At 35.8% G+C, this 18481-nt stretch overlaps 1 protein-coding gene and 1 long non-coding RNA gene across 2 annotated transcripts in view; both read left to right on the top strand.

Annotated features, from left to right (window-relative positions):
• The window catches only part of CHSY3 (chondroitin sulfate synthase 3), a 172707-nt gene that overhangs the window by 99365 nt on the left and 54861 nt on the right, over positions 1–18481 (top strand). The gene's annotated exons all lie outside the window — the stretch shown is intronic.
• On the top strand, positions 15359–16608 carry LOC142599572 (uncharacterized). Its single transcript, XR_012833145.1, has 3 exons — positions 15359–15412; positions 16179–16319; positions 16568–16608. It is a non-coding gene; the product is annotated as an uncharacterized LOC142599572 (long non-coding RNA).

An 18481-nucleotide genomic window follows, 5' to 3' on the forward strand; every position in this document is an offset into this window, starting at 1 on the left:
AACAGGTTTCCCAGAGCAGTTGTGGATGCCCCCTCCCTGGAGGTGTTCAAGGCCAGGTTAGATGGGGCTTTGGGCAACGTGGTCTAGTGGAGGGTGTCCCTGCCCGCAGCAGGGGTGTTGGAACTAGGTGATCTTTAAGGTCCCTTCCAACCCAAACCATTCTATGATGCTGTGATTAGTTGATAACTTCAGATCGGCAGAGGTCCAGTTTTCATCTTGTGCAATTCCTGTATGTTAACTGCTATAATTTATTATTACTTCAGATCTTTTTTCTGAGACAGATTTTGAACCAATTATCGTTGCCATTGTATGCACTGAATTTGCAGTGGTATTGTGTTTTTCTTTCTAAATCTGCCTTTGGATTACAATTGATTTACTTATCTGTGCCTTTGAGGAAGAAAAAGGAAAAAAAAACAGTTTAGTAAGTGCAGGAGCACTAATTCAACTCTAGCAAAAGGGGAAAGGATAAATAATGTTTTCCTTTGATTTACAGTGGAAAACATAGTTTTCATACATTAAAGGTCTGTACAATACCTTTACGTTATGCTCAGATTGCAAGATTTGAACAAATTGTTAGTAATAATGACTTCTAAAGCATCTGGGTTTGTTTTATAAAATTGTTTTCTCAGTTTACGGGGAATAATATTTTTGACAGCAAGTAGTTCATCAAATTTATCTGCCTCAGTAAATCACAGTCTTTGCACACAGGAAAAGAAGCAGTTTATACATGCATTTTAAGTGTGGTGTTAATTTGCAGATTAGTAGCATTGCAAGAAAATACCAAACTGCAAACCTGGATTACTTTGTTATTAACCAAATACTACATTTGCTGTAACTTGCCACTACCAAAATATTTATGGAAAGAAATCAAGGAAAAGTTTGGAGGTTTTTTTCTTTTTTTCTTTGAATGAACTATTTGCCCATTGCAATAGATTTCTAAATTAAAATTATTTTCAAAATGTGATGAAACAGAGATTAAATATCAGTGCTATCTAGCACTGATAAAAATGTTGCATCAAAATTTGTCCTTTCCTGGCAAAGATTTATGCCATGAACTCTTCTGAAGGAAGAGTTGCAGTTGCTATCAAAGCAGTGTAGTTTTATATTTGAACACATCTTTTCTGATGGGATTTTTAACATCTATCATGGTAAGGATGTTTTTAGAATGGGTAAACATGATCACTCTGATGGGGTAGTCACCACTTGGCAGAATTGTATCACAGGGCAAGTCATAGATGTAAGGAGTTAATATTCTGCTGCAGTTGTTCAGCTTCATCAGATTTGATTCTTATGTTTCTCATGACAGCTAACTAATTGCAGGACTTTCTGCACTTTTAAAAATACTAGTTGAATTCACCAATATTAAAAAAAGATACTACTGGTTCTCACTGTTGTTGAAGAACTTTGTGAAAGGCATTTGTTTTCAGGAGTACTTAGACATGTGGATATGCCTGAAGAATTGCAGTACAATAGGGAACTTCTACCTTTATAATGCAAAATGATTGCACCCAGTTACAAGTGTCTTTTTGCAAAGGATGCTAGCGATACTGCATCATACTCCTCTAGTGTAGTACATATACATATTTTACAGATTTTTGTATATTTTTAGAAAGCTGTAAGCACTTTTTTTGACATGAATTTGTCTTTGATTCATCTATCGATTTTGAAAGGTTCATTTGGGAACAAATGTCCCCAAACACATGCTTTAAACTCTAAAAATGATTGAAATAAATTTTCTCTCTAAATAAAGATTCTTGAATTTTGAAGATGTGACTTTTTTTTTTTCCTTGTTACTGCTTTAAAAAACAAAACAAGGATTGAAAAAAAAAAAAAAAGGGTGTGTTCTTTCCAACAACAGGTGTTTCCAGTTAACTTCATCTGGATAACTGAAAAAGTGAAATATATATAATCATACAGTAAAGTTATTATTTTTATTACAAATTATAAGTAACCATGGCATGTTTTACTGCAAGAAAATCCCATTAATTCCGTTGCAGGGATAGTGATCAGTAGTACTTTTGCAACCCAAAATTGCATCTGCAAATATGCTTTATGCAATTACATGCATATATAAATTTCTCCTGGTGCAGTCCCATGGTGTTAAATTTTTTATTTAATTTTTTGTATAGGATAGTGCTTTCATCAGTTGATAACTTCATTTGAAAAGCTCTCATGCTGGCTGAAGTAAAATGGTGGAAATCTTTAAATTTGAAACATAATGCTGTAAGTTTTTGAAGATTTGGTGTATCTATCCAAAGCTGCCACATGGCTTTAAAAGTTTAAAACTCTAACTAGGAACTTGTCCTACAAGAATCAAACTAAATTCTATGACCATGGATATTTGAGATTTACAGTAAGTTATGATAGCAGAAATACAATTACATCGGACTTCTATACTAACCTTTATTTGTGTTGTGTTCAAAATCATTTATTATAAATTCACAATTGCTTTGCTTTTCATTATAGCTGGATGTTTAGTTTCTCCCTAAGTAATGCCTTACTGCACCAGTTGATTGCTTGAAATGCTTGTTTTGTTTAAAGCCATGTTTATGACACTGCAGACACTCTTGGCATCTTAATTGTAGTTCATTATTGTCTTGCAGTTGTTATATTTTACTGGAGTAGTGTTTGAAAAACTTGCATTAATATAGTACAGCATACTACAGTCATTGAAGTAGACTGAAATATGTTGGCCAGTTTTATATTAATTTTAAAGGTTTCCAAAACCTTTTCAGATAATACATTCTCAAGAGTATTTTACGAACTAAAACTGTATTGTACATTACAGTTGGAACAAAAATGAATTGTGCTATTACTATCTAATAAATACAGCCTTTTGAAACATTAAGAGGAACAGTATTTATTATTAGATTGACACTCAATATCTGTATATATGGGCAGACAATACACTGAAGGTTTGCTTACTACAGCTCGTAAGGCTGTCTTGTATCTGTTAATAAATGCTTTTACTGTCCAGTGGAGAGTGAACCTTGTGTATTAGGGCTTCTAACATAAGTGCTTAAAATGAAATATGAAATCGTCTGGGCACCATTCTATTTTTAAGTAAACACATGCTAAATGAACAATTATGTTTATACTTCAGTATTGTTATCTATCCCTCATATGTTCCCCAATTTCCAGTAGTATTGTGATATTTTACTCTCTGATACATTTTGCTCGCTTGTAATAGTTCTAAGACACCTGTAAATTATATATCCATTAAAGAAGAAAAAAATAAGTTATGAAATCCTATTTGCAGTCCAAAACCAAGTTCTCTTCAAACTCATCTTTTCCTTTAGTTTTTATCACATTTTCTCTGTGTGTCTGTCTTCTGCACAAGTTCTTTACAAGTAGATATGTAAGTGTACCTGTACCAATTTACATCCTATGACAGCGCACTATATTGTTGGCTTAGGTTTAACTAATTTTGGATACTTACTAACATTTGTGTGTTTAGTGATTTCATGCTAGACCAATATGCATGTTTAAGCTACAAATTTAGATTTTTTCTCTTTTTTTCCCCTCTTTTCTCTACAGTGTTTGATGATTGTTTTTTGTTAAGTATTGCAGAAAAAATACTGAAGAAATTTATAGATGGAACCATACCTTTGGGAAACTCAAGTCAAGGGTTACTACATTATGTGGGAACAGACATGAAGGGTTACATGTGACTTTAACTTTGACTAACCTGATATTACTAAAATATGACAGCTAATTAGAAACCCTCATAATTTTTTTAAACTTAATAGAATGAATTATGAACTCTATTTGAGTTATTTTAGAGCTCTAGATGAAACCCAACCCAACCAACAAATAACCCAGCCAACCCTAAATCTAAGTGTTAGACTTTCTCAATGGCTTTTAAATGGATTGTGCTTTTCCTACTCATCTAGGACAGTTAACAATGTGTTGCTTTAGTCAAACCTTGCTGCAATGTTTGTATGGGTAAAAAGTTGAACAGATTATTATTAGTATCTGAGAATCAGGGATTTTGTCATTGTTGCATCTGTTCTAATGTAGGTCTAGCTTAGTCAGTGATGCACTTATGTATGTGTTTAAATAAGGCTTCTGAGTTTTGCTGCATTCAAACTAACAATAAACAGCCTGTATGGGTTTAGATAGCTTGATTTATAGGATCATATACAAGTAAAGCAGAACATACAGTGATATAAAGCTTCCAAACCACATGGGTTTGGAAGTACAATTTCTCTCTACGTGTAAAATCCTTGCATGATCTCAGGAAGGTAGACAATGGGCAAGTGGAATAACCCTTAAAGAATCCTTTTTAACACTTTCATGTTATGTATAAATGTCACAATAGTAGTGTGGGGGGGTTCTGTTTATTATTTCTGAATGCCACTTAAGAAGTCTAAATGTGCTTGCCTTCTGTGTTAAAAATATTTTGTGAGAGAAGATCCACTGTAAATAAATTCAACAAACTTTCAAAAATCAGTCTCAGTCTGTAGGAATATGGAACTGTTGTTTAAAAATAATCCATGACAAATATCTCTTGTATGGAATTTAAAAAATATTTTCAGGTGGCAGGAATACCAAATGTCAAATATGAATAAAGAAATAGAGAATTTTAGTTTGGGTACTATGAACAATATCATTGGCTTAATACAACCTATGTTAATGAATGAAAGTTTATTTTCTCATTCTTTGCAAAAAGAGAAGTTATTAAATTTTAGGGGATCTACAACAGCTATAGTGATGCTTGAAGCCACTGTGCTGGACAAAATACGCACTGGCCCAGCAGGCCGTGAAAGGAGTGGGGATCACACAAACAGCGAAGAATTCCATGACGTTTTAGGAGAGACTGAAGACTATGCGGCATGCAATAGCTGCATTTGCAGATTTTCAGACTTGCAGTGGGAACTGATGTGATATGGTGAATCTAACATACAATTTCTTCAGTATAACACTGATACCAAATCATATTCTCTTACAGTTTCATGGCTACAGTTCCCTTCAATGCAGTATTCTGGCCTTTGATTGGTGGGGGATGAGTGGGGACATGACTGGTGTTTTCAGAAACACTCTTTCATCTTTTTTTCCCCCAGATATTTCTATTTTAATTATATCTGTACTGTTAACAGGAAAGGAAAGTATGGAGTCTGCATATAAAGAATCAAAAAGATAGATGAGTAGAAATAAATGGGAAAAAAAAAAGATTTGTCAGCTACTTGTCCTAATGGAGAAAAATCTGATAAAATAAGTATCATAGATAGAATCCATCTGGGTAGAAGTAGCAGTGAAAGTAATCAAATGTGAGTGGAACAAGAAGTAATCTGAAACAAGAAATTTGAAACCGAGAGAGTAGTCTCAATATAGGAAAGGCAGCTGGTGAGAATAGAGAGAATCCAATTAAATGAGAGCGCATCTAATGAATAGAACAGGGACTAGTGCAGGATGAAAATACAATTAAATACTGAAATAATGTCTTCAGATGAATTTAAATAGAATTCATTATGGGGAAATGTACTGTTTCATTCCTATATGTAACCTTTTACTGATACATTTATCTACTGCTGCCAGACATGTTGTCTGTCAACATAAACATACCAGTCCAGTAAATCTGTATTTATTATCAAGTAAATAGGTTCCTATTTATACCGTTTGTCCTTTCATTTTAATGTGAGAGTATTTTACAGCTGTCATAGACTGAATACTGCAATATTTTACTGTTGTTTTAGCTTAAACAATGGTCAAACTCTCCAGTATAGGGTGTGGGGATTGGGTTTTTTTGAAAAATCAGTGTAATCTGTATTTTCTGAAGACAATGAAGCATTTTTCTTTTAAATTACATTATTTACATTTAAAGCTGTCACTGTTTGATAGCTGAAGTGTTTGTCTGCACTGTGCGTTGACAGTCTAGTAGTGATAGATATGAACCTGATGACAGTGCTTAGCACCGTTTACTTACAGATTGCCCAACATACTCTTACAAACTCTTCAGCTACTTTACATGGAAGATTTATTTGACAAATTAGACTTTTAAACTAGCGCTTTCAAACTACATCATCCCTCATAGAGATGGAGCATGTCTATGGATGATTTTGAGATGAGGACACCTGGGCAGGAGATTGGTGGGGAGATTGTTCTGGAATTTTTTAGATTTTATGTGATTACTTAGGTATTAAATCTGATTTGATCAAAAATGGTTGATGGCATATGTTTTTTGCAGCCTCACAGGGTGCTGGAAGTGCATTTTGTCTGCAACAGTGCAAGGCTTTTACCTTAAGTATAGAGGAGTCCATCCACAGCAGAACTTTACACAACTTGCTAAAATTACTCATTTTTATTCTGCTTTAGTGGTGACATGCAGTGACAGCATGGCACAGTGCAGGTTTAAGAGAGCACTGTTACATAAAACAAAAATGGTATAGGTTATTCAGCATCAAAATAATAATACTAAGGTGGAAATAGCTGTTATATGTTTGAGAACAGAAAAATCGATTGGTTCTGTGTAAAGCACTTTGTGGCTGTCTCCTGCATGGCTCTTTTTGGGTCCAGCCTGAGCTGATGCAGCCCATCTCTGCAAGCTTGGGGATGACGAAGTTCTCACTGATAACTACCTCTCAGGTGCAGTGTTGTTTGCCATGAAAATACATCCTAGCCTATGGAAAGGACAACTGATGATTGTCTGTAGGAAATTGTGTTATGCAGGCTTTTAAAATGTATTTATCTGGGCACTAAGCAACACTGAGAAGTCTTGATAATGACTAACCTGTACTGTTCTTGGGCGATAGTATTGTCTTCCGCTGCAATGTATGCCTGGGCACATGGACAGGCAGCCACACGTGTACTTTCAGCTGAGCTCTCCACCACTGGAAAAGCATAGGAGCCCCCATGGGATCAAATTATCTTTCCATGCATGGAAGTTTAAGGCCTGGTTTTCCTCCCAATATGTTCTGCAATTTATTGCAACCAGCAATTCAAGATATCTATGTGGCTGGTGTTTCCTTGAGGGATCTCTTCTGTCTCAAGTGGATGTTCAGTTTTTATTCTTCAGTGAGGTACGTACATGAAAAACTTGCTATTTTTAATGCCTTGTTTTAGAGTAATTCCTGATTAATGATTTTCGATAATTTAATATTTTAGCAGGACAAAGTGGGATGAATTTCAGGTCAGCAACTTGAATAACAGACTAGTAGAGATTCTGTTGTATATTTAGCTATGAATAATGTGTTATGTTACATTAGTTATAACTGTTAGTTATATTAGTTATAATTATTAGTTATAATTATAGTTATAAATAAATGGACAATAAAATAGTTATAATAACAAATGGACAAAATTCAGTAATTGGATTGAGATCCAATTTCTTTGATGTCCAGTCGCTGTTCCCATAAAGAAGATCAGGCTGACAGGAATTTCCTGGGATGGATTTATTCTGTATTTGGAGACATTAAAATGAAGAAGTTGAGGTGTTACGAAATTGAAAAACTTGATATGGTACCAATATTTACATCTTTTACTGCAAGTTAAAGCTAATGAGGAGATTACAGTTTTCTGGGATTAGCTGTGAGATACTTATATAAGAAATAAATTTAAAAATTAAGTGGTTACAGTGGAAGTCTAAAGTAGTTGCCATTGAAAACAACAGGCTTTTTAAAATGCAATGTTACCCATAATGCTTTTCAGCTATTAATTCTATAGAAGGTAGTTACGATAATTTAATGATTATATCAGAACTGTAAGAAAATAAGTGAAAATAACTTTATATTGTAAATATTTTCTACTATAGTAATATTTTTTCCTTCTTTGAGGGAATCCTTGTCATGTGTTTAGAGATGTAAAAGTAATTGTTTCAAAAAGCACACACAACGTTTCAAAAAGCACACACAGCTTACTTTCTTATTCTTAGAAGATTTTTTTATTTGGTACTACTGAACTACTATAACAACAAAGTTATCATTAAATAGATCTATCTGCAATAGTTATAGAACTCACTGCATTTTAAGTACATGGTTTGGTCTGTGGGACAAGCCTGGAAGACCTATGTTAAGCCTGAAACTCTGGGAAAAAATTTCCCGTGGTCACAAACCTTGATTACATATCTGTGATTAACAGCAAAACACTCATTGTAGCATTTAAAAACACATCCCCATTCCCCTCCAGTTAGCATTTTAATTGTGGGAAGGGTGTGCTTTTAAAGTGAACTTTCCAGTCATGGCCACTTTCTGCATCATCACTCTCCTGACTGAATAGATTTTCACTTTGGCATCTAAATCTGTTTATGATTTGTGTTTCACAAGGTACATGTTTTTATATGAATATTTAGCTTCTAAATATCTGACACATGTAACACAGTTTTGCCCCACCACACAGTTTAGTGATAATTACTGCCCTCGCTCATTAGTCATCCTTACAAAGCTGTGGGGACAAACTTTCGCCTGTGAATGCTGTCACCCTGAGGTGACAGCCTGAACTTCTGAGCTAGCCCATCATGAACATACTTTCCACCTCCTTCTTGTTCTTGTTCTTGTTCTTCCTCGTCTTCGTCTTCGTCTTCGTCTTCGTCTTCGTCTTCGTCTTCGTCTTTGTCTTCGTCTTCATCTTCTTCATCTTTGTCTTCATCTTCTTCATCTTTGTCTTCTTCATCTTCTTCATCTTTGTCTTCTTCATCTTCTTCTGGCATTTTAATTACCAGGCCAAATAATGGCATATTATTTTTTAGGTCTGACAAGCCTGTAAGTCTAATATAATGTGCTATAGCACACAGCCAATACAGAACTTTATGTGGAGTAATTTTCAGCTGGATAGCTCTGTGCCATTTCTGCAAGCTTTCCCATTGACTGGAAACATGGAAAAAAAGGAGAGTTAAGTTATGCTTAGTGGTTCCATAGTGTGAGTTTGCCTGGTAAGACACCTGCCTGGATTTTAGATGGTGTAATGCTGCAGACAGAAGCAAAGCATGGAGACAGCGGCAGGCAGGTGTAGTTGTGGTGGGGAACCAGAGAGCTGGCAGCAGAGTGGCTTCAGTGGCTTGAGCACAGCACTAAGCCTGCTCTTAGACACTTGTCAGCTGTGCAAAAGCCAAGTAGCAGCGGACCAGGGAAGTGTGACTGCTCTCCGTGCCTAGCTCAGTATCTACAGATCAAAGAGTGTGGCTCTTTGAGTAATAGGATTGTCCACAGATTGGAAATGGAAATTAGTTTAGTAGAGCACTGTGTATCACTCTTCCAAATAAATCCTGTTGATCTGTGCAACAAATAGTGCAGTTTTACAGATCTGTAGATTCAAAATATTTAGGGTTATTTTTTACTCTGGGGAAAAAAGAGTGTAACTAACATGTCTAGTTAAATTATCAGCACTAACCATTAAACTACAACATTATATTTTCCTGTGAATCTTCATCCACAAAACAATTATTTCTTCTTTCCCAAAAATACTGATGTAATTTAGAAGGTAATCATCCACAGAATGCCTGGGGACTTTGTATTCTTGACCTAGAAATTTTTTTTCTTTTTTTGTAAACCAGTTAATTGCTTTTATTTCTTTTTTTTTTTCCCCTCTATAATCTTGTGATACCAAATTGCTGAATTCTAGTGACGTATCAACCAGAAACTATAGCGTGCACACTGTTTGTTACAAATCAGTAAGTTAGACTATCTTTCAGAAAATAGAAAAAAGTCTAAAGCCTCTTTATCCTCCAGAAGGGAGACATGAAAAAGTTTGGAAATGAAATGCCAAAGTCTTGGAAGCACTTCATTGCAAGACACCCAGCAGGCAAAAAAAAAAAAAAAAAAAAAAAAAAAAAAAAAGAAAAAGAAGTTTATCAGCAGGAGAGTAAGACACATGTTTGCCTCCATCTGCCTGTTTTTTCCCTAAAGGGGAACTTCTCTGCAGTGCAGTCCTCAGCATGTCAGAAAGCAGAAAACAGGTTGCTTTGTAAATTTACTGTGCATGTAGGTCTCCTTTCGCAAGTTCTTCTTGCATGACATATCATTGCAGATACCTGTTTCTGGCTGGATTAGAGAGATTTGAATGCTGAACAGAATAAAAAAAAATGGAACAATCTCCTCAGTCTTCACTGTTAGTGCACATAGAGGAACAGTGTTCTCTGAGGAGCAAGCAATTCTGTTGCAAATTGTAAAAGAGCTAGGAACAGGTTTTTGCAACCAAATGGCATATCCAGAGTTTGGCCAGCTCTCATCCTTACCTAAAATGAACACCTTTCCTACATTTTTTTTCTGAAGGAGGTCTTTAATCCATTAGCCCTAATGGGAGCTACTGGTGCTTAAAATGAGTTCTGATCCCTGTGTGAAGTTAGGTAGTGCTGACACCAGAGTGGTGGTCATTGGTTTCATTCTAGCTTTTTTTGATCCTAAATGTGGAAAGTGGAAACTGCCATTTTTCCACTCAGGTCAAGTAGACCAAGCCTCTCTGCAGCTCATGGTAACATATGAAGGAAGACAGAGCTCGCAAGTGAAGGTCAGAGGATTTATGATCCCTTAGAAAATATGTTTTGAAAAAGTTTTAAAACTTTTTTTTAAAAGTTCAGGCAGCAGTTGCTTGTGAAATGATTCTAAGACAACATTGTCTTAACAGCCTTACCTAAATTGCCACAGGTAAAAGCTACATTTCAGGCTTACTGTGTTTGGGTGGAACTCTGAAAGATTCACTGCTGGTTTACTGGTAGCATCTTTAAGCGTTTTGCTATAATGACTCGGCAGGGGCTGGGGGGAAGCCTGAAAATATATGCTGGGAAGAGTTTCAAATGGTTTTAGGAACTATAAATTGTTACAATATATAGTGCATAGTCCGTTTCTTCTTTTCTTCAACAGAATGTACTGGAGTCAGACTGGTTTACAACAGCCTTTCAGTGAAAAAATCTTGCATAATAAAATATTCCATTTTAAAAAAAACAACCCTAAAGCTTTAATTTTTTCATGCTGTAAATTGCATGTTGAGATCCACATAGGAGAGTGAAAATTCTTTTATTAGTGATGCAAAGTGGAAGACAGCAAACAATCACTCTCTTAAAGTGATACTTACTTTATCCCATTGGTTCTTGATGTTGTCGTACTCATTGGCATGTTTAATTTTCTGTTTTCTGTAAACAAAAAAAACCTGTTCCTAGGACACACAAAATCCAGTGTCTCAGCTGCTCTTTGTAACATTTTCTCCTGTAGCATCTTCCTAATCTGCCTCACCAAAGTAGTACACCTGTTCTCTCTTACATCCTTTCATAAAACTAGCTTTTTCTGGGGCACCTACTTACAACTGATTAATTAGTAATATATGCTGATATCATGAAAGGCCTGCATCTTTTTTGTTATTATTACTATTATTTATTTGTTATTGTTTCATAAATAAAGAAAAAGAGTTTCCCTCTGGGCCAGAAGGGTAATAACAACAGGAATTGCAGCTGGATTTTATGCTAGAGGAGAAGGAAGAATTTATTGAATTTAGCATTAAATATATATAACTAGAAACCTGTGTATAATATGTTCTCCAATTTTCTTTGCTTGTAAGTTAAATCCTTCAGATGCTTTATAGCTGGGTAGAGACATACTTTGGAGTATAGGTAAAACTTGAAAACACTGTAAAATTTTACCACAATCAGACAGTGGTATTTGCCAGTGAACAGTTCCACAATAATTTGCAGTGTCTTCACATATAAACTTAGGAATCTAATCTTCATTAATAGCTTTCTATCCCTACTATTTTTTATATCAATACTTAATTGTTTTCAGTATTTGAGGACTTAATGGTAGATTATTTCCTGTCAAGATACGACATTTAAATATAGTATCTTTAAATATTACATATAAACTACCTACAAGTATCTAAATATTTGTCTGTTATTTTTTATGTGTCTTACTTAGCTGTGAAATTTAAAAGTGACTTGAGGCCAGATAAATGAGGATATTTATGGTGCAATGCAAGTTTTAAGTAGTGTGGTCTTTTAGGTGAGCACTTTAAAACAATGGCTTGCATTCCTTTTGTTCTTTCAAAAGCGCAGAAGGATAGGCTTAATAAGCAAAGAATAACACCTTTGAAGATGGAAAGGTACAGATGGGAATTTTGTGGTCACCTACTTGTGAGTTTACATATCAGCTTACTGCATATCAGCTTCATCAGCTTAATCTTCATTGACTCTTTCTATACTGAGTGGAAAAAGATGCTTCCATCTTTCTGAAGGGCATTCAGGGGGGGAGGCTAAATTAGGTTCTTCATTTAGGGAATTCAAGTGTTGTGTTCCAGAGCCAGATGCCTTTTTTCCCCTCCTTCCACTCCTGTTCTACCCACTGTATAAGTTGTAATCTGTCCTAATATCTGTCCAGTGAAGGATGACAAGGAGTTAGACGCTGGTGGTGTGTCACTGACTATGAGAGACCCATACTGTCCCTTCTAACTGCTTCTGGGTCTGCCAGCCCCCCGTTTCGGCCAAGGGGCTTGTCAGAGCGGGAGTTTGTGCAGATGGGCTTTGCTGTAAGACACCCTGCTTCTGTGGGGCCTCTTAAGGCTCCTGCAGTGTGTTGTCTCATAGACAACCTTATAACAGATTTTTAAAATATCATCTGAAAATACTTGGAGAATGCTCACGTAGAGGGTTGTACCCATAAATGGCATCTATACAGATTTAGGTGATTTGATCTACAAACTCACAATACAAAGATGGCAAAATGCCATTTAACTGGGTTTCAAACCATACTGCATTAGACAAATCTGGCAGCACTGGCAAAATTTGTTAATGCTGTTTCACAAAGCTTCTTTTAGACCCAAAGAAAGACAAGGTCTGGCATCTTTATAAAACGTGGCCCTTTCCTGTAGCTGTCATTCTTATTGCATGGTGCAGAGTTGAGTTGTTGCCAAAGTTCAGTGTTTGTATACATTCAGAACATGCTGAAATCATGAGAGGGTGAGGAATCTGAGGCCTTTTGGTGTTTGTAGTTAAAACAATTTAAGTTGATTGAACCAATTTAAGTTTGGCTCATGGAAGTTCCTTTACAAATGTTTAACATTGTAGTGCAGTTCAGTTTCATTTAGTCTCTGTTAATAAGGAATTTATTTGGGTAGACTGAATTCCTATTAGTATTTTTAGCACTTGAAAGTTCTACTTTTAGCCAAACTATTAAAATTGACTTTTACAGAAATAATCTGCTTTTTTAAAAAGTAGAGTGTGTATAATGCAGTCTGAACCCATTCCCATGTCAGATGAATGAGCCAAGGAGATGCGCCCTCTGACAGTAGCCATACTGGTGAAAAAAATGTTAGGTATAAATCCAGATTCTACCTACCGGGCTGTAGATCATATTAGCCATGGAAGTGTGCACATATATAGTTAAAAATTAACAAGACAAAGACACATCTGAGACAGGACCTTTTTTAGCCCACTCAAACAGTAAATCTTTGTGTTTCAGAATGTCAATACAGGGATATTGCTCCCTACTATGTATTTCACCCAACAGAGGCACCAAGAAACAACCTTTCTTTCTTGTAGAGTTTGCAGCGTGTATGTAAAGTTGTGCAGTCTATACAGAAATACTAGTTAAAAGGCATAGTCAAGAATTTGTGCTCAAAACCAACTCTGCAAACACACATGATAAATGTTCTCCTGTCAGACTGTCCCTGCAGCCCATCTGCCAGGCTAGCGTGCTGCACGCCCCCGCGCTAGCTGGGTGCCTGCCCTGTGTTTAGATCCAGGCAGCAGGGGCTTTAGATGAGTGGTTCTTCTGATGAGTAGTTCTTCAGATGAGCAGTCAACACCACCACTGATTTGCTTCAAACTTGCAGTCACTGATGTGATATTGAAACTTAATGGCCAAGCCCAGACTGATGACGGACATTGACTGAACTGTGCATCAGTTTTTATATATGGGGGAAGCTCTTATTACTTAATCTATTAGCTGACAATGAGCTGGATGATACTCAGTATTTCAATGTCTACATTCTATTTATTTCCTCTCCTGACTGACTGTGTTACGTTTCATATGTTGAATGGCATGCTGCGCCTGTATGTATTGTGAGAAGGGAATGATGGTTTGGGAAAAAAATGTCGTGAGGCAGCAAATACAGTTCTGAGCTGGAAGAAAGGTAGAAAAGATGAGAGTGGGTAAAACAGTTTGCAATGAGAAAGAAACAGGAGAGTGAGCAAACTTAGATTCTGAAAAAGAGAAAACAGCACTAGTAAGAAAAAATAGTGTGAAAGCAGTAACTTCAGCTTTGTTTACTCAATTTTATATGATATTAGAGTGAATTCTAAGTGATCAAAAAGCTTACACGAATACAACAAATAATCAATAATTTGTCTTCAAAGTATTTTTAAACAGCTCCCCTCTTTCTATTCCAAAAGATGTAGTCTTCACTAAATGTTCTAGTCATTATATCAGAATAATGTCACTGAGCATTTTTTTCATGTGGTTTTTTTTTAAGTAGTATTTAAAACCTACATTCTTATTTATAGTCATGGATTTTCATTGCACTTTTCTCATGATCATGGAAAGTTTGGCTTTGCCTACCTGAGTTTTTGTAAAGTCACAATAATATCCTTCACTTCATGATCCAGTTTCTTAGAGGTACTTTATGCCGTGCGTATTTTAGTTATGAATGGCAGAATCCTCTGCTAGTAATTCCTGTGGTGTTTTTTTCTGCCTTTTTTCCATCACTTCTTCATTTGCATTCCTTATAAGTATTTTTCTCATTCGTCTCCTCCCTTCCTACATCTTATTTGTGTGTCCACTTCCCTTCTGTTCTGCTATCTCATTTTCTAAATTTACAACTAGAGAAAGGCTAGAAAAGCACTTGCTGATTATGATAGTCACAGTTTCTACTTTCTCTGTCCTTGTCCTCTTAGTTCCTAAAGTTTTGTCTGTTGTGTTTGACCACAACCTAGTACTGAGCTGAAAGTTTTATTAAAGTACCTATTAAAATGCAAAGATCTTGTTTGTAGTTGTTGGTCGTTGACTGGGAACACACCAAAGCTCATGATTTGAATGTTGCATGTTCCACAGCTGAGAGACAGTCACATTATGACATTTTCACATCACCCTGAAAATGTAGATAAAATGGCTGAAACTTACATTCATTGACAATCTGTTTTATAAAAGAACTGAGTTGAAGAAACTCGGAACAGTCTGTCACTATGAACCCTGAGTTAGAGTGACAGTTGCACTGGAGAAGAGTAGAAAAATTAATGAAATGGAGGCATTATAGTGCAAACTTTCCAGGCATGTCTGTTCAAGTGGACATGTTTTTCCCCACCCAAGTGGAACGTAACAGTGCCTCTCTGAACCTGGGCTGCGAAGAGTTCTGACAGGGTGTAATCTCAGTCCCCGGAAGGTGTCTGCTTGTCCTTGATATCATATTCATTCTGTTCAGACCTCTGACATCTTACCAGCAGAAATGTGTTGGAGCATATGGCTGCTGCCCACATGCTGGAGACCTTGAGCTCCTCTAGGTAATGTGGTGTTACAGTCTTCTTGCCATTTGATTATGAATGAGTTGCCACATGTTTTCTGTCCTTGGGAAGCTTTTAAAAAGAAAATCTTGGATTTTTCCTCTTTACAAAGCAGTCAGTAAATAGGACAAAAAAAACAATGAGAGTTATAAAATCAGCTTTAGTGCCTCTGAGAAAGAGTTTTGTAGTGGTCTTCAGGAGGACAAATTTGAGGGAAAGAGTCTTTGTTCTATCTGACATGTATAAAAGCTTTGATAATTCCAAGAGCAGATACAGCACTTCTCAGTACATGAAAGGCATTCCTCTGAGGAAAGCATGAATGTTTTGACCTGTCTTTGTATTTTAGAGTCAAACAAAGTATAGCCTTTGAGTTAGAACAAATTTTTTTATTGCTGAGTATTGGGTTTGAGCAGTTCAGAAATGTCCAAGGTTACTGGAAGTCCTCCAGAAAGAATATGGTATTTTCCCAGATACTGATAACCTTACTCAGACCTTGTACCAATCATTTGCAGGTTTGGGGGGTTTTGGTTTTGGGTTTTTTTAATTATTGTCGATACTATTTAAAATTCAGAAGTTTTTATAAAACTGTATCTGTATAAATGTAGATGTTTCTGTATATAAATTATTATTTCATAAATCCTCAGACATTTTTACAAAACATCATTTTTAACCTGGTTCACTGTTAAAATCTATTTAATTTCTAATTTGTTCCTTCTGACATAAATTTTCGATGGCTGAATTTAACATGTGGATCTAACTTTTTCAGGGATATTTAGACACAGAAATACAACTGCATGAAGGTCATCTGACCTCATCTGATTCAGTTCACTGAGGCCTGCATAAGTCTGCTTAGACCACCCCTTATATAAATTTCAGAGCATAGAATTATGCTCTTAGAATCGCCCAGGTAGGACATTGCAACATATCCTATTTAATGATGTCATATATTTTTTTCACTGTATGTGTAACTAAAATGCCAGTTTCTAATGTGTGAGCAAAATAACCTTGCTGCAAATTAAATCCCATTCCTCATACCCTTTCCTTGGAGGCCCAGTAGACATGACCACATTCTTGATAGTGATTTTTTGAATATTGGAAGGTTGCTACCTTATTTTCGCTCATTCTTGTCTTTGTAATTCTTTCTGTTTTCTCCAGCTAGATCATGTTTCCAGCGTGAGCTGGTTTTGTGCTTTCCCTAACCTCTGTAGATTGCTGATATCTTCATTAAAAAATTATCCCCCAAACTGAATACAGTATTCAAGGTAAGGTGTCACCATACAGAGTATGTTCAGAATGTTGGGGGTTTTTTTGATCCCTTTAGCTTTATTTAAACATGATGGTCAGCATACCATATGTGGTCTGTCTTCTGAATCTGTAAAAACAACAGCATCTTAGGCTATGAATTAGCTAAATTAAAAACATACTGACTTTTCTTTTGACCTTTTCTTAAATAAGTAACAAGGATTCTATCATATATTATCACTTCTTCCATGGGAGACTATTATCACCTATGTTCACTGCCATTAGCCTTGATAGAGGAACCTCTTAACATTAACTCTTAGAAAAATCAGGCTTATGCAGACCTCACAAGATCACTTAGTTCGTGCTTGCAGGATCAATTTCGATGTTATTCCAGAGAAGTTTTTGCTTAAGTTCTTTTCAGAAACGTCCTGTGAGGGACGTCCTCATTAAAGAAGTCTTGTTTCAGTATTAAGCAATGTTTCTTTTACTACCTTTTTTTATCCCTTCCTCTCTCATGATGAAGTTTAATGTTAATACTTGCCCAATCCACTATGGATGCAAGAAACATCTCTTTGCAACAAAGAGTATGTTTCTCCTCAGTCTTTTCTAAAGTAGTGAAAAAGGCTTAAATTTAAGGATTGTGTCTCAACTGTTCTTTCTGATGGCGTTTTCTGTAGAAATTATTTTCTACTCTTTCTCATTTAGGCTTTTGAAAGATTTGTAGGAAAAAAGTATTTATCAGTATTATTGGAAGAAGTAGATGATTGCACTTGGATCTCCAAACTGCTTGTTGCTTTCTTCTTTACTTGCCAGTCCATGAAAAGATTAGACATTGGGTTTTAGTAGTGAGAAAGAGGAATGATGATGCATAGAGGTCATGTTATATATTGGCATTTCTTCTCCTTTTGATGCCATGTCTGTGTAACCTGTTCTGTTTCTCTGTCCTCTCCTGTGGTGGATGTCTACTACTCTTCTCACTTGAATCCTTTGTTATGACTTTCAGTTTTCAACAAACACAAAAGATGTTGTTATCATTCTGTTCCCACTGGCCTAAGTGACTTTGTTAATGCTTTCTGATTTACATTGACTATAGCATCTTGAGAAGAAAGGTGAAACCTGATTTTTGGACCTAGCTGCTTTCTGCCTTAGGCTCATATTAACAAACAACCAAACAACCAAACAAAAAAGCCGCACAAACAAAACAAAACAAAACAAAAAAAGTGTTAAAAATGAAGAAGCCATTGCTTCCAAACTCTGCATTTCTTCTTGATATCTTCATATACTCTATAATTAGATTAGCTCCAGGCTACGTGAAGCTATCCTGTGTTGGAAAAGAAAGAGTAGGGCATGTTTCTAGGGTGGTTTGTTGTTGGTTTGGGATTTTTTTAAAAATTTTTTGATGGCCATTATGCAGCAGTTGTTTTATTAGGTCTAGAGCATTGAATACATACATTCATTACAGGATTTTTGTTTTCTACTGATTTGGAGGTGTTAAAGTACCAATACTGCTGAGTGAAAAGCTGTTTTGTAGAAGAATTAAGGAACAGCTGTTAGGTTTTTATCTGTCACTTTGTGTCACTAAATTATGTCTCTGAAGAATGCTCTATAGGTTGGCATATTTTCAAGATGGGAATATCAGTCATCACTCAAAAGACATATTGAAAGAGTTGTAGACTGAATATATCAGGTACATTTTCTACTGACTTAGATTCCATTTATTCTTTCATCTTAAAATGAGTGTTGCATTATCATTTGTCCACTAAGCATGTTGTATCAGCCAGGTACTCAGTGGGTTGTTTTAGTTAAACTGGGAGAAATTTAAATCTT

Source organism: Balearica regulorum, chromosome Z (genome assembly GCF_011004875.1).
Source record: "Balearica regulorum gibbericeps isolate bBalReg1 chromosome Z, bBalReg1.pri, whole genome shotgun sequence".
Taxonomy (NCBI): Eukaryota; Metazoa; Chordata; class Aves; order Gruiformes; family Gruidae; genus Balearica; species Balearica regulorum.